Here is an 18,308-nt window from a genome sequence, read left to right on the forward strand (position 1 = left end):
CTAGGCAGGCGCGTAGATGGCTTTGATCTCTGTGGCTTTGATCTTTAGAAGTGACAGCAGGTGTGCTCTGATTGGCGGACAGGAGAGGCAGACAGGAGCAGTCAGTGGGATTTGTAGTTTTTTTTGTCAAACATCTTCTGCTTAAACATACTTTCACCTAGAAACTCCATTTAAACTTTAAAATGTATACACAAGTCTGTCTATCTCTCTCTGTCTCACTCTCTGTCTGTCTGACTACTACTACTACTACTTCTACTACTAGCCTACTACTGATACTACGTCCACTTCTCATACTTGTACTAGTACTACTACTTCTGCTACTACTAGCCTACTACTGATACTATGTCCACTACTTGTAATAGTACTACTACTAATACTACTAGTACTAGTACTACTACTACTACTTCTTCTACTAGCCTACTACTGATACTACTTCTAATACTTCTACTACTAGCCTACTACTGATACTTCCTCCACTACTTGTAGTAGTATTACTACTACTACTACTACTTCTTCTACTACTGATACTACGTCCACTACTTGAACTTGTACTAGTACTACTACTGATACTATGTCCACTACTTGTAATAGTACTACTACTACTACTACTAGCCTACTACTGATACTACTCCCACTACTTGTAGTAGTACTAGTACTACTACTACGTCTACTACTGATACTACGTCCACTACTTGAACTTTTACTCGTACTACTACTCCTTTTGCTACTAGCCTACTACTGATACCATGTCCATTACTTGTACTTGTACTAGTACTAGTACTACTTCTAGTTTACTACTGATACTACCTCCACTACTTGTAGTAGTACTAGGACTACTACTACTAGTACTTCTACTTCTACTACTACTAATACTACTAATACTTGTACTAATATTACTAGTATTAGTAGTACTTCTACTTCGACTACTTCTAATAATACTAATACTTGTACTAATATTACTAGTACTACTGCTAATACTACTGCTACTACTAATACTACTTTTACTAATAATACTAGTATTACTGCTACTACTACTACTACTGATACTACTCCTACTACTTCTATTAGTACCCTACTAATACTAAAAACAAAAAGAACATTCAAATATTAAAATGTTCAGCTCTTTATGGACATTTCAACATGTCTTCAACATTTTTTTGCCTTTCATATTCTTTTCAAATATTCAGGTTTTTCACATTTGTTCAGCTATTTAGCTTATTTCATACATTTGCAGATATTAAGCTTTCTTAATATTATTTTCAAATATTTAGCTTTTTTCATAATTTTGCACATGTTCAGCTTTTTCAAAATTCTCTTCAACTATTCAGCTGTTTGAATATTCTCTTCAACTATTCAGCTTTTTCAAACTTTTGCACATATTCAGCTTTTTTAATATTCTCTTCAGCTATTCAGCTTTTTCAAACTTTTGCACATATTCAGCTTTTTGAATATTCTCTTCAACTCTTCAGCTTTTTCAAACTTTTGCACATATTCAGCTTTTTTGAATATTCTCTTGAAATATTCAGCTTTTTTAATATTTTCTTCAAATACTCTGCTTTTTTAATATTTTCTTCAAATATTCAGCTTTTTTTTCAGTGTTGCTTCAGCATTAAAGCATTTCCACGTAATCCGCAGGAAATGCATTTTCTAGTTTTTTTTAGTTGGTGGAAATGCTTTAAAGCATTTCCAACCTATGTTATCCTAATCTTTATTGGTGGAAATGCTTTCAAGCATTTCCAACCTATGTTATCCTAATCTTTATTTTTTTTTTTATTATTATTCTTCTTCCGTACGTTTTTCAGTCGCCTCTAGCTTCTGCATACTTTCAGCTACAAAAACCATTCAACTATCAAAATGTTCAGCCTTTTCAGCTCTTTTATGCTCACCTTCAACCTTTTTTCTACCTTTCATACTTTTTCATATATTCAGCCTTTTCCATATTTTTTTTTCAATGCATTCCTATGGAGATCAGCCTAAAAACCTCTTTAACATCCTCCCTTTTGAACTCCGACTACTTTCACATACTTCCACCTACAGACTCCATTTAAACTTTAAACAGCCTACAAGATTCTGAACTATTCAATTCATATTCAGTTTTTTGATATCTTTTACAGTTTTTCTATAATCACAGTTTATGTTTTATGGTTTTTTCAGACCTCATCAGAGTTTATAATGGGTGTGTATTGCGCCTGCTAGAGTGCGTGACATCATCGTTAGAGTGTGAGGGGTCCTCGACATACTTCAGATTTTTTTCCTTTCCAAACTCCTCCCGGCCACAATTTTCACTCTACACACGTGATCTTTTCCAATTTTGTAGACAAACTTGTCCTGTCTCTCACAATGTGCTCAAAATCTCTGTGAGATTTACAGAATTTGAACTAGCAACCTCTAAGTGCGGCCAAGTCCTTTTTTTCTCCTCATCCGCTCCAATGTTAATTGAGAAGCAGATTTTCAAAGAAACCTGATATGAACAGCATTTCTAACTCGCCCTAGCGTCCACATTTCTGACACTAGGAAAAAATAAAAGTCATCAGTGTCTTCAGCAGAGTCTTGTGGCGCTAACGGTGCGAAAATTTTGGCAATACGACTTTCGGTGTGAGCGTGAGAAGCTTTTGTTCGGACCCTCCGAAATGGAGGAATAGAGACAGGCTCTAGACAGTTACACAGGCGCGTAGATGGCTTTGATCTCTGTGGCTTTGATCTTTAGAAGTGACAGCAGGTGTGCTCTGATTGGCGGACAGGAGCGGCAGACAGGAGCAGTCAGAGGGATTTGTAGTTTTTTTTGTCAAACATCGTCTGCTGAGGCATACTTTCACCTAGAAACTCCATTTAAACTTTAAAATGTCTGTCTATCTCTCTCTGTCTCACTCAGAAGTGACAGCAGGTGCGCTGTGATTGGCCGACAGGAGCAGCAGACAGGAGCAGTCAGTGGGATTTGTAGTTTTTTTTGTCAAACATCGTCTGCTCAGGCATACTTTCACTTAGAAACTCCATTTAAACTTTAAAATGTCTGTCTATCTCTCTGGGTGCAGTCAAATAGTCTTTTTTGCTTAGGAAGGTTCCTAACTGAAGAAGTGACCCGGAAGTAAACAAGTGGCTGCCATGATAAGAGCCGTTCGAATTCTCTAAATGCAAAGGAAAGGAGCTCCAATGCTTCCTTTCAGAGCTCCTTTAGCATAGGATGCAACGGACCTTCCTATGCGAAAGGAAAGGAGACTAGGCCGACCCACAATTCTTAGCGAGAGCAACATTTAAAGTGCCGCACACGTCGGCCATTAATGAAAACAAACGATATGTGCATTTACATATTTAACAATGACTTTCATGCAGACATATAGTAATTGGAATAGTGTTGATAAATGTGTGGACAGTGATAATAATTGAATGGTATTTTTTTAATTTATTTCAATCATGTTACAAATGTTTGACAAAAACGAAACTAAAACCACAAATGAAACGTAAATAAAGCAACAGGAAGGAGGAGCTGCTGGACCTGAAGCCGGTCAGTGAACCAGCTGCTTATAAAACCAACATGGGGAGAAGTGGACGATGCGCTTTTTGTAGTCCATTATTGTAGTTTCTCCAGTGCAGACGCACGTCAATCGCCGGTGCCGATCATCAGCTGTCAATCATCAGCGGCCGCGATATAATGACGTAGCTTAGTGAAAGTCCGGTCGGATTCTCTGAGCACCGCGGTCGTCTTTTCCTAAATCCTTTTGAGTTCTCCTATCGCCTTTCCTTAACCCCGTGACGTTTTCCCCAGAGGTCAAGGAATAGGAGTTAGGAATAGGAGTTAGGACCTTATTTTTGGACTATTCGACTGCACCCCCCGTCTCACTCAGAAGTGACAGCAGGTGCGCTCTGATTGGCCGACAGGAGCAGTCAGTGGGAGTTGTAGTTTTTCAAAGAAGACAGACAGACAGACAGACACAGACACACACACAAACACACACCTGACAGACAGACAGACAGGGCAGACAGACAGACAGGACCGACACGTCACAGGAACAGCTGCGGTTGACTGCTCTGCTCTGATTGGTGGGCTCCATCTGGCCCTGGTTGCTTAGCTACCAAAGCCTGCCCCCAGCAAGCCTGACTGTGATTAACGTTTTACTGTTGCTCACATGTGATAACATCATTAGGGCACTCTTCACACAACTCAACTGGGAACCGTAGGGTCGCTGGTTCGAGTCCCTGTATGGACCAAGAACGGAGAGGTGCCAGTTCACCTCCTGGGCTCTGCCGAGGTGCCGTTGAGCATCCAGCTTAATTATACTTTTGCATATATTCAGCTTTTTGAATATTGGTTTCAAATATTCAGCTTTTTCAAACTTTTCACATATTCAGCTTTTTTAATATTGTTTTCAAACATTAAGCTTTTTCATACTTTTGCACTTTTTAATATTCTCTTCAAATATTCAGCTTTTTTTAATATTTTCTTCAAATATTCAGCTTTTTTTTCCAGTGTTGCTTGAGCATTAAAGCATTTCCACGCATTTTCTGCAGGAAATGCATTTTCTAGTTTTTTTTATTGGTGGAAATGCTTTCAAGCATTTCCAACCTATGTTATCCTAATCTTTATTTTTTTTATTTTTCTTCTTCCGTACGTTTTTCAGTCGCCTCTAACTTCTGCATACTTTCAGCTACAAAAACCATTCAACTATCAAAATGTTCAGCTTTTTCAGCTCTTTTATGCTCACCTTCAACCTTTTTTCTACCTTTCATACTTTTTCATATATTCAGCCTTTTCCATATTTTTTTTTCAATGCATTCCTATGGAGATCAGCCTAAAAACCTCTTTAACATCCTCCTCTTTGAACTCCGAATACTTTCACATACTTCCACCTACAGACTCCATTTAAACTTTAAACAACCTACAAGACTTTGAACTATAACACTATTACTCAGTGTTTTGATATCTTTTACAGTTTTTCTATAATCACAGTTTATGTTTGATGGTTTTTTAAGACCTGATCAGAGTTTACAATGGGTGTGTATTGCGCCTGCTAGAGTGCGTGACATCATCGTTAGAGTGTGAGAGCTCCTCGTCATACTTCAGATTTTTTTCCTTTCCAAACTCCTCCCGGCCACAATTTTCACTCTACACACGTGATCTTTTCCAATTTTGTAGACAAACTTGTCCTGTCTCTCACAATGTGCTCAAAATCTCTGTGAGATTTACAGAATTTGAACTAGCAACCTCTAAGTGCGGCCAAGTCCTTTTTTTCTCCTCATCCGCTCCAATGTTAATTGAGAAGCAGATTTTCAAAGAAACCTGATATGAACAGCATTTCTAACTCGCCCTAGCGTCCACATTTCTGACACTAGGAAAAAATAAAAGTCATCAGTGTCTTCAGCAGAGTCTTGTGGCGCTAACGGTGCGAAAATTTTGGCAATACGACTTTCGGTGTGAGCGTGAGAAGCTTTTGTTCGGACCCTCCGAAATGGAGGAATAGAGACAGGCTCTAGACAGTTACACAGGCGCGTAGATGGCTTTGATCTCTGTGGCTTTGATCTTGAGAGTGACAGCAGGTGTGCTCTGATTGGCAGACGGGAGCAGTCAGTGGGATTTGTAGTTTTTTTTGTCAAACATCGTCTGCTCAAACATACTTTCACCTAGAAACTCCATTTAAACTTTAAAATGTATACACAAGTCTGTCTATCTCTCTCTGTCTCACTCTCTGTCTGTCTGACTACTACTACTACTACTTCTACTACTAGCCTACTACTGATACTACGTCCCCTACTTGTATTTGTACTAGTACTACAACTGCTTCTACTACCAGCCTACTAGTGATACTACGTCCACTGCTCATACTTGTACTAGTACTACTACTACTTATTCTGCTAGCCTACTACTGATACTATGTCCACTACTTGTAATAGTACTACTACTAATACTACTACTACTAGCCTACTACTGATACTACCTCAACTACTTGTAGTAGTACTAGTACTACTACTTCTACTACTAGACTACTACTGATACTACTTCTAATACTTATACTACTAGCCTACTACTGATACTACCTCCACTGCTTGTAGTAGTAATACTACTACAACTTCTTCTACTACTGATACTACGTCCACTACTTGAACTTGTACTAGTACTACTACTGATACTATGTCCACTATTTGTAATAGTACTACTACTACTACTACTACTACTACTAGCCTACTACTGATACTACCTCCACTACTTGTAGTAGTACTAGTACTACTACTACTTCTACTACTGATACTACGTCCACTACTTAAACTTTTACTTGTACTACTACTCCTTTTGCTACTAGCCTACTACTGATACTACCTCCACTACTTGTAGTAGTACTAGTACTACTACTACTACTACTACTAGAACTAGCCTACTACTGATACTATTTCTAATACTCCTACTACTAGCCTACTACTGATACTACCTCCACTACTTGTAGTAGTACTAGTACTACTACTACTTCTTCTACTGCTGATACTACGTCCACTACTTGAACTTGTACTAGTACTTCTACTCCTTTGCTACTAGCTTACTACTGATACCATGTCCACTACTTGTACTTGTACTAGTACTGGTACTACTTCTAGTTTACTACTGATACTACCTCCACTACTTGTAGTAGTACTAGGACTACTACTACTAGTACTTCTACTTCTACTACTACTAATACTACTAATACTTGTACTAATATTACTAGTACTAGTAGTACTTCTACTACTACTAATACTACTAATACTTATACTAATATTACTAGTGCTAGTAGTACTTCTACTTCTACTACTACTAATACTTGTACTAATATTACTATAACTACTGCTAATACTACTGCTACTACTAATACTGCTTTTACTCATACTACTAGTACTACTGCTTCTACTACTACGGATACTACTCCTTCTAGTTCTATTAGTACCCTACTAATACTAAAAACAAAAAGAACATTCAAATATTAAAATGTTCAGCTCTTTAAGGACATTTCAACTTCTCTTCAACATTTTTTTGCCTTTCATATTCTTTTCAAATATTCAGGTTTTTCATATTTGTTCAGCTATTTAGCTTATTTCATACGTTTGCAGATATTAAGCTTTCTTAATATTATTTTCAAATATTTAGCTTTTTTCATAATTTTGCACATATTCAGCTTTTTCATACTTTTCACATATTCAGCTTTTTGAATATTCTCTTCAGCTATTCAGCTTTTTCATACTTTTGAACATATTCAGCTTTTTGAATATTCTCTTCAACTATTCAGCTTTTTCATACTTTTGCACATATTCAGCTTTTTTTTAATATTCTCTTGAAATATTCAGCTTTTTTAATATTTTCTTCAAATACTCTGCTTTTTTAATATTTTCTTCAAATATTCAGCTTTTTTTTCAGTGTTGCTTCAGCATTAAAGCATTTCCACGTATTTCCGCAGGAAATGCATTTTCTAGTCTTTATTTTTATTCTTCTTCCGTACGTTTTTCAGTCGCCTCTAACTTCTGCATACTTTCAGCTACAAAAACCATTCAACTATCAAAATGTTCAGCTTTTTCAGCTCTTTTATGCTCACCTTAAACCTTTTTTCTACCTTTCATACTTTTTAATATATTCAGCCTTTTCCATATTTTTTTTTCAATGCATTCCTATGGAGATCAGCCTGAAAACCTCTTTAACATCCTCCTCTTTGAACTCCGACTTCTTTCACATACTTCCACCTACAGACTCCATTTAAACTTTAAACAACCTACAAGATTCTGAACTATTCAATTCATATTCAGTTTTTTGATATCTTTTACAGTTTTTCTATAATCACAGTTTATGTTTTATGTTTTTTTCAGACCTCATCAGAGTTTATAATGGGTGTGTATTGCGCCTGCTAGAGTGCGTGACATCATCGTTAGAGTGTGAGGGATCCTCGACATACTTCAGATTTTTTTCCTTTCCAAACTCCTCCCGGCCACAATTTTCACTCTACACACGTGATCTTTTCCAATTTTGTAGAGAAACTTGTCCTGTCTCTCTCAATGTGATCAAAAACTCTGTGAGATTTACAGAATTTGAACTAGCAACCTCTAAGCGCGGCCACGTCAGTTTATCTCCCCATTGACTTATAATACAAATTGAGAAACAGATTTTCAAAGAAACCTGAAATGAGCAGCATTTCTAACTCGCCCTAGCGTCCACATTTCTGAGACTAGGAAAAAATAAAAGTGATCAGTGTCTTCAGCAGAGTCTTGTAGCGCTAACGGTGCGAAAATTTTGGCAATACGACTTTCGGTGTGAGCGTGAGAAGCTTTTGTTCGGACCCTCCGAAATGGAGGAATAGAGACAGGCTCTAGACAGTTACACAGGCGCGTAGATGGCTTGATCTCTGTGGCTTTGATCTTTAGAAGTGACAGCAGGTGTGCTCTGATTGGCGGACAGGAGCGGCAGACAGGAGCAGTCAGTGGGATTTGTAGTTTTTTTTGTCAAACATCGTCTGCTCAGGTATACTTTCACCTAGAAACTCCATTTAAACTTTAAAATGTCTGTCTATCTCTCTCTGTCTCACTCAGAAGTGACAGCAGGTGCGCTCTGATTGGCCGACAGGAGCAGCAGACAGGAGCAGTCAGTGGGATTTGTAGTTTTTTTTGTCAAACATCGTCTGCTCAGGCATACTTTCACCTAGAAACTCCATTTAAACTTTAAAATGTCTGTCTATCTCTCTGGGTGCAGTCAAATAGTCTTTTTTGCTTAGGAAGGTTCCTAACTGAAGAAGTGACCCGGAAGTAAACAAGTGGCTGCCATGATAAGAGCCGTTCGAATTCTCTAAATGCAAAGGAAAGGAGCTCCAATGCTTCCTTTCAGAGCTCCTTTAGCATAGGATGCCACGGACCTTCCTATGCGAAAGGAAAGGAGATTACGCTGACCCACAATTCTTAGCGAGAGCAACATTTAAAGTGCCGCACACGTCGGCCATTAATGAAAACAAACGATATGTGCATTTACATATTTAACAATGACTTTCATGCAGACATATAGTAATTGGAATAGTGTTGATAAATGTGTGGACAGTGATAATAATTGAATGGTATTTTTTTTATTTATTTCAATCATGTTACAAATGTTTGACAAAAACGAAACTAAAACCACAAATGAAACGTAAATAAAGCAACAGGAAGGAGGAGCTGCTGGACCTGAAGCCGGTCAGTGAACAGCTTTTTATAAAACCAACATGGGGAGAAGTGGACGATGCGCTTTTTGTAGTCCATTATTGTAGTTTCTCCAGTGCAGACGCACGTCAATCGCCGGTGCCGATCATCAGCTGTCAATCATCAGCGGCCGCGTTATAATGACGTAGCTTAGTGAAAGTCCGGTCGGAATCTCTGAGCACCGCGGTCGTCTTTTCCTAAATCCTTTTGAGTTCTCCTATCGCCTTTCCTTAACCCCGTGACGTTTTCCCCAGAGGTCAAGGAATAGGAGTTAGGAATAGGAGTTAGGACCTTATTTTTGGACTATTCGACTGCACCCCCCGTCTCACTCAGAAGTGACAGCAGGTGCGCTCTGATTGGCCGACAGGAGCAGTCAGTGGGAGTTGTAGTTTTTCAAAGAAGACAGACAGACAGACAGACACAGACACACACACAAACACACACCTGACAGACAGACAGACAGGGCAGACAGACAGACAGGACCGACACGTCACAGGACCAGCTGCGGTTGACTGCTCTGCTCTGATTGGTGGGCTCCATCTGGCCCTGGTTGCTTAGCTACCAAAGCCTGCCCCCAGCAAGCCTGACTGTGATTAACGTTTTACTGTTGCTCACATGTGATAACATCATTAGGGCACTCTTCACACAACTCAACTGGGAACCGTAGGGTCGCCGGTTCGAGTCCCTGTATGGACCAAGAACGGAGAGGTGCCAGTTCACCTCCTGGGCTCTGCCGAGGTGCCGTTGAGCATCCAGCTTAATTATACTTTTGCATATATTCAGCTTTTTTAATATTGGTTTCAAATATTCAGCTTTTTCAAACTTTTCACATATTCAGCTTTTTTAATATTGTTTTCAAACATTAAGCTTTTTCATACTTTTGCACTTTTTAATATTCTCTTCAAATATTCAGCTTTTTTAATATTTTCTTCAAATATTCAGCTTTTTTTTCCAGTGTTGCTTCAGCATTAAAGCATTTCCACGCATTTTCTGCAGGAAATGCATTTTCTAGTTGGTGGAAATGCTTTCAAGCATTTCCAACCTATGTTATCCTAATCTTTATTGGTGGAAATGCTTTAAAGCATTTCCAACCTATGTTATCCTAATCTTTATTATTTTTTTTTTTATTATTCTTCTTCCGTACCTTTTTTGGTCGTCTCTAACTTCTGCATACTTTCAGCTACAAAAACCATTCAACTATCAAAATGTTCAGCTTTTTCAGCTCTTTTATGCTCACCTTCAACCTTTTTTCTACCTTTCATACTTTTTCATATATTCAGCCTTTTCCATATTTTTTTTTCAATGCATTCCTATGGAGATCAGCCTGAAAACCTCTTTAACATCCTCCTCTTTGAACTCCGACTTCTTTCACATACTTCCACCTACAGACTCCATTTAAACTTTAAACAACCTACAAGATTCTGAACTATTCAATTCATATTCAGTTTTTTGATATCTTTTACAGTTTTTCTATAATCACAGTTTATGTTTTATGTTTTTTTCAGACCTCATCAGAGTTTATAATGGGTGTGTATTGCGCCTGCTAGAGTGCGTGACATCATCGTTAGAGTGTGAGAGCAGCCCAACACACTTCAGCTTTTTTTTCTTTCCAAACTCCTCCCGGCCACAATTTTCACGTTACAGATGTGATATTTTCCAATTTTGTAGACAAACTTGTCCTGTCTCTAACAATGTGCTCAAAAACTCTGTGAGATTTACAGAATTTGAACTAGCAACCTCTAAGCGCGGCCACGACATTTTTCTCCCCATTGACTTACAATACAAATTGAGAAACAGATTTTCAAAGAAACCTGAAATGAGCTGCATTTCTAACTCGCCCTAGCGTCCACATTTCTGAGACTAGGAAAAAATAAAAGTGATCAGTGTCTTCAGCAGAGTCTTGTAGCGCTAACGGTGCGAAAATTTTGGCAATACGACTTTCGGTGTGAGCGTGAGAAGCTTTTGTTCGGACCCTCCGAAATGGAGGAATAGAGACAGGCTCTAGACAGTTACACAGGCGCGTAGATGGCTTTGATCTCTGTGGCTTTGATCTTTAGAAGTGACAGCAGGTGTGCTCTGATTGGCGGACAGGAGCAGCAGACAGGAGCAGTCAGTGGGATTTGTAGTTTTTTTTGTCAAACTTCTTCTGCTCAGGTATACTTTCACCTAGAAACTCCATTTAAACTTTAAAATGTATACACAAGTCTGTCTATCTCTCTCTGTCTCACTCTCTGTCTGTCTGACTACTACTACTACTACTTCTACTACTAGCCTACTACTGATACTACGTCCACTGCTTGTACTTGTACTAGTACTACTACTACTGCTGCTACTACTAGCCTACTACTGATACTATGTCCACTACTTGTAATAGTACTACTACTAATACTACTAGTACTAGCCTACTACTGATACTACCTCCACTACTTGTAGTAGTACTAGTACTACTACTACTACTTCTTCTACTAGCCTACTACTGATACTACTTCTAATACTTCTACTACTAGCCTACTACTGATACTTCCTCCACTACTTGTAGTAGTACTACTACTACTACTACTTCTTCTACTACTGATACTACGTCCACTACTTGAACTTGTACTAGTACTACTACTGATACTATGTCCACTACTTGTAATAGTACTACTACTACTACTACTAGCCTGCTACTGATACTACCTCCACTACTTGTAGTAGTACTAGTACTACTACTACGTCTACTACTGATACTACGTCCACTACTTGAACTTTTACTCGTACTACTACTCCTTTTGCTACTAGCCTACTACTGATACCATGTCCACTACTTGTACTTGTACTAGTACTACTTCTACTTTACTACTGATACTACCTCCACTACTTGTAGTAGTACAAGGACTACTACTAATAGTACTTCTACTTCTACTACTACTAATACTACTAATACTTGTACTAATATTACTAGTACTACTTCTACTACTACTAATAATACTAATACTTGTACTAATATTACTAGTACTACTGCTAATACTACTGCTACTACTAATACTACTTTTACTAATAATACTAGTATTACTGCTACTACTACTACTACTGATACTACTCCTACTACTTCTATTAGTACCCTACTAATACTAAAAACAAAAAGAACATTCAAATATTAAAATGTTCAGCTCTTTATGGACATTTCAACATGTCTTCAACATTTTTTTGCCTTTCATATTCTTTTCAAATATTCAGGTTTTTCATATTTGTTCAGCTATTTAGCTTATTTCATACATTTGCAGATATTAAGCTTTCTTAATATTATTTTCAAATATTTAGCTTTTTTCATAATTTTGCACATGTTCAGCTTTTTCATACTTTTCACATATTCAGCTTTTTGAATATTCTCTTCAGCTATTCAGATTTTCAAACTTTTTGCATATTCAGCTTTTTTTATATTCTCTTCAAATATTCAGCTTTTTCAAACTTTTGCACTTATTCAGCTTTTTTAATATTCTCTTGAAATATTCAGCTTTTTAAATATTTTCTTCAAATATTCTGCTTTTTTAATATTTTCTTCAAATATTCAGCTTCGTTTTCAGTGTTGCTTCAGCATTAAAGCATTTCCACGTATTTCCGCAGGAAATACATTTTCTAGTTTTTATTTTTCTTCTTCCGTACGTTTTTCAGTCGCCTCTAACTTCTGCATACTTTCAGCTACAAAAACCATTCAACTATCAAAATGTTCAGCTTTTTCAGCTCTTTTATGCTCACCTTCAACCTTTTTTCTACCTTTCATACTTTTTCATATATTCAGCCTTTTCCATATTTTTTTTTCAATGCATTCCTATGGAGATCAGCCTGAAAACCTCTTTAACATCCTCCTCTTTGAACTCCGACTTCTTTCACATACTTCCACCTACAGACTCCATTTAAACTTTAAACAACCTACAAGATTCTGAACTATTCAATTCATATTCAGTTTTTTGATATCTTTTACAGTTTTTCTATAATCACAGTTTATGTTTTATGGTTTTTTCAGACCTCATCAGAGTTTATAATGGGTGTGTATTGCGCCTGCTAGAGTGCGTGACATCATCGTTAGAGTGTGAGAGCAGCCCAACACACTTCAGCTTTTTTTTCTTTCCAAACTCCTCCCGGCCACAATTTTCACGTTACAGATGTGATATTTTCCAATTTTGTAGACAAACTTGTCCTGTCTCTAAAAATGTGCTCAAAAACTCTGTGAGATTTACAGAATTTGAACTAGCAACCTCTAAGCGCGGCCACGTCGGTTTTTTCTCCCAATGGGCTGCCATACAAATTGAGAAACAGATTTTCAAAGAAACCTGAAATGAGCTGCATTTCTAACTCGCCCTAGCGTCCACATTTCTGAGACTAGGAAAAAATAAAAGTCATCAGTGTCTTCAGCAGAGTCTTGTAGCGCTAACGGTGTGGAAATTTTGGCAATACGACTTTCGGTGTGAGCGTGAGAAGCTTTTGTTCGGACCCTCCGAAATGGAGGAATAGAGACAGGCTCTAGACAGTTACACAGGCGCGTAGATGGCTTTGATCTCTGTGGCTTTGATCTTTAGAAGTGACAGCAGGTGTGCTCTGATTGGCTGACAGGAGCAGCAGACAGGAGCAGTCAGTGGGATTTGTAGTTTTTATTGTCAAACATCGTCTGCTTAGGCATACTTTCACCTAGAAACTCCATTTAAACTTTAAAATGTAGACACAACTCTGTTTATCTCTCTCTGTCTCACTCTCTGTCTGTCTGACTACTACTACTACTACTTCTACTACTAGCCTACTACTGATACTACGTCCACTACTTGTACTTGTACTAGTACTACTACTACTGCTACTACTAGCCTACTACTGATACTATGTCCACTACTTGTAATAGTACTACTACTAATACTACTAGTACTAGCCTACTACTGATACTACCTCCACTACTTGTAGTAGTACTAGTACTACTACTACTACTTCTTCTACTAGCCTACTACTGATACTACTTCTAATACTTCTACTACTAGCCTACTACTGATACTTCCTCCACTACTTGTAGTAGTACTACTACTACTACTACTTCTTCTACTACTGATACTACGTCCACTACTTGAACTTGTACTAGTACTACTACTGATACTATGTCCACTACTTGTAATAGTACTACTACTACTACTACTAGCCTACTACTGATACTACCTCCACTACTTGTAGTAGTACTAGTACCACTACTACGTCTACTACTGATACTACGTCCACTACTTGAACGTTTACTCGTACTACTACTCCTTTTGCTACTAGCCTACTACTGATACTATGTCCACTACTTGTAACAGTACTACTACTAATACTACTACTACTAGCCTACTACTGATACTACCTCCACTACTTGTAGTAGTAGTAGTACTACAACTACTACTACTACTTCTACTACTGATACTACGTCCACTACTTGTACTTGTACTAGTACTACAACTGCTTCTACTACTAGCCTACTAGTGATACTACGTCCACTGCTCGTACTTGTACTAGTACTACTACTACTGCTACTACTAGCCTACTACTGATACTATGTCCACTACTTGTAATAGTACTACTACTAATACTACTAGTACTAGCCTACTACTGATACTACCTCCACTACTTGTAGTAGTACTAGTACTACTACTACTACTACTACTTCTTCTACTAGCCTACTACTGATACTACTTCTAATACTTCTACTACTAGCCTACTACTGATACTTCCTCCACTACTTGTAGTAGTACTACTACTACTTCTTCTACTACTGATACTACGTCCACTACTTGAACTTGTACTAGTACTACTACTGATACTATGTCCACTACTTGTAATAGTACTACTACTACTACTACTAGCCTACTACTGATACTACCTCCACTACTTGTAGTAGTACTAGTACTACTACTACGTCTACTACTGATACTACGTCCACTACTTGTACTTGTACTAGTACTAGTACTACTTCTAGTTTACTACTGATACTACCTCCACTACTTGTAGTAGTACTAGGACTACTACTACTAGTACTTCTACTTGTACTACTACTAATACTACTAATACTTGTACTAATATTACTAGTACTAGTAGTACTTCTACTTCTACTACTACTAATAATACTAATACTTGTACTAATATTACTAGTACTACTGCTAATACTACTGCTACTACTAATACTACTTTTACTAATAATACTAGTATTACTGCTACTACTACTACTACTGATACTACTCCTACTACTTCTATTAGTACCCTACTAATACTAAAAACAAAAAGAACATTCAAATATTAAAATGTTCAGCTCTTTATGGACATTTCAACATGTCTTCAACATTTTTTTGCCTTTCATATTCTTTTCAAATATTCAGGTTTTTCATATTTGTTCAGCTATTTAGCTTATTTCATACATTTGCAGATATTAAGCTTTCTTAATATTATTTTCAAATATTTAGCTTTTTTCATAATTTTGCACATGTTCAGCTTTTTCAAAATTCTGTTCAACTATTCAGCTTTTTGAATATTCTCTTCAGCTATTCAGATTTTCAAACTTTTTGCATATTCAGCTTTTTTTAATATTCTCTTCAACTATTCAGCTTTTTCAAACTTTTTGCATATTCAGCTTTTGAATATTCTCTTGAAATATTCAGCTTTTTAAATATTTTCTTCAAATATTCAGCTTTTTTAACATTTTCTTCAAATATTCAGCTTTTTTTTCAGTGTTGCTTCAGCATTAAAGCATTTCCACGTATTTCCGCAGGAAATACATTTTCTAGTTATTATTCTTCTTCCGTACGTTTTTCAGTCGCCTCTAGCTTCTGCATACTTTCAGCTACAAAAACCATTCAACTATCAAAATGTTCAGCCTTTTCAGCTCTTTTATGCTCACCTTCAACCTTTTTTCTACCTTTCATACTTTTTCATATATTCAGCCTTTTCCATATTTTTTTTTCAATGCATTCCTATGGAGATCAGCCTAAAAACCTCTTTAACATCCTCCCTTTTGAACTCCGACTACTTTCACATACTTCCACCTACAGACTCCATTTAAACTTTAAACAACCTACAAGATTCTGAACTATTCAATTCATATTCAGTTTTTTGATATCTTTTACAGTTTTTCTATAATCACAGTTTATGTTTTATGGTTTTTTCAGACCTCATCAGAGTTTATAATGGGTGTGTATTGCGCCTGCTAGAGTGCGTGACATCATCGTTAGAGTGTGAGGGGTCCTCGACATACTTCAGATTTTTTTCCTTTCCAAACTCCTCCCGGCCACAATTTTCACTCTACACACGTGATCTTTTCCAATTTTGTAGACAAACTTGTCCTGTCTCTCACAATGTGCTCAAAATCTCTGTGAGATTTACAGAATTTGAACTAGCAACCTCTAAGTGCGGCCAAGTCCTTTTTTTCTCCTCATCCGCTCCAATGTTAATTGAGAAGCAGATTTTCAAAGAAACCTGATATGAACAGCATTTCTAACTCGCCCTAGCGTCCACATTTCTGACACTAGGAAAAAATAAAAGTCATCAGTGTCTTCAGCAGAGTCTTGTGGCGCTAACGGTGTGAAAATTTTGGCAATACGACTTTCGGTGTGAGCGTGAGAAGCTTTTGTTCGGACCCTCCGAAATGGAGGAATAGAGACAGGCTCTAGACAGTTACACAGGCGCGTAGATGGCTTTGATCTCTGTGGCTTTGATCTTTAGAAGTGACAGCAGGTGTGCTCTGATTGGCGGACAGGAGCGGCAGACAGGAGCAGTCAGTGGGATTTGTAGTTTTTTTTGTCAAACATCGTCTGCTGAGGCATACTTTCACCTAGAAACTCCATTTAAACTTTAAAATGTCTGTCTATCTCTCTCTGTCTCACTCAGAAGTGACAGCAGGTGCGCTGTGATTGGCCGACAGGAGCAGCAGACAGGAGCAGTCAGTGGGATTTGTAGTTTTTTTTGTCAAACATCGTCTGCTCAGGCATACTTTCACCTAGAAACTCCATTTAAACTTTAAAATGTCTGTCTATCTCTCTGGGTGCAGTCAAATAGTCTTTTTTGCTTAGGAAGGTTCCTAACTGAAGAAGTGACCCGGAAGTAAACAAGTGGCTGCCATGATAAGAGCCGTTCGAATTCTCTAAATGCAAAGGAAAGGAGCTCCAATGCTTCCTTTCAGAGCTCCTTTAGCATAGGATGCAACGGACCTTCCTATGCGAAAGGAAAGGAGACTAGGCCGACCCACAATTCTTAGCGAGAGCAACATTTAAAGTGCCGCACACGTCGGCCATTAATGAAAACAAACGATATGTGCATTTACATATTTAACAATGACTTTCATGCAGACATATAGTAATTGGAATAGTGTTGATAAATGTGTGGACAGTGATAATAATTGAATGGTATTTTTTTAATTTATTTCAATCATGTTACAAATGTTTGACAAAAACGAAACTAAAACCACAAATGAAACGTAAATAAAGCAACAGGAAGGAGGAGCTGCTGGACCTGAAGCCGGTCAGTGAACAGCTTTTTATAAAACCAACATGGGGAGAAGTGGACGATGCGCTTTTTGTAGTCCATTATTGTAGTTTCTCCAGTGCAGACGCACGTCAATCGCCGGTGCCGATCATCAGCTGTCAATCATCAGCGGCCGCGTTATAATGACGTAGCTTAGTGAAAGTCCGGTCGGATTCTCTGAGCACCGCGGTCGTCTTTTCCTAAATCCTTTTGAGTTCTCCTATCGCCTTTCCTTAACCCCGTGACGTTTTCCCCAGAGGTCAAGGAATAGGAGTTAGGAATAGGAGTTAGGACCTTATTTTTGGACTATTCGACTGCACCCCCCGTCTCACTCAGAAGTGACAGCAGGTGCGCTCTGATTGGCCGACAGGAGCAGTCAGTGGGAGTTGTAGTTTTTCAAAGAAGACAGACAGACAGACAGACACAGACACACACACAAACACACACCTGACAGACAGACAGACAGGGCAGACAGACAGACAGACAGGACCGACACGTCACAGGACCAGCTGCGGTTGACTGCTCTGCTCTGATTGGTGGGCTCCATCTGGCCCTGGTTGCTTAGCTACCAAAGCCTGCCCCCAGCAAGCCTGACTGTGATTAACGTTTTACTGTTGCTCACATGTGATAAC

Source organism: Eutrigla gurnardus (assembly GCF_963514095.1).
Source record: "Eutrigla gurnardus genome assembly, chromosome: 13".
Lineage (NCBI taxonomy): Eukaryota > Metazoa > Chordata > Actinopteri > Perciformes > Triglidae > Eutrigla > Eutrigla gurnardus.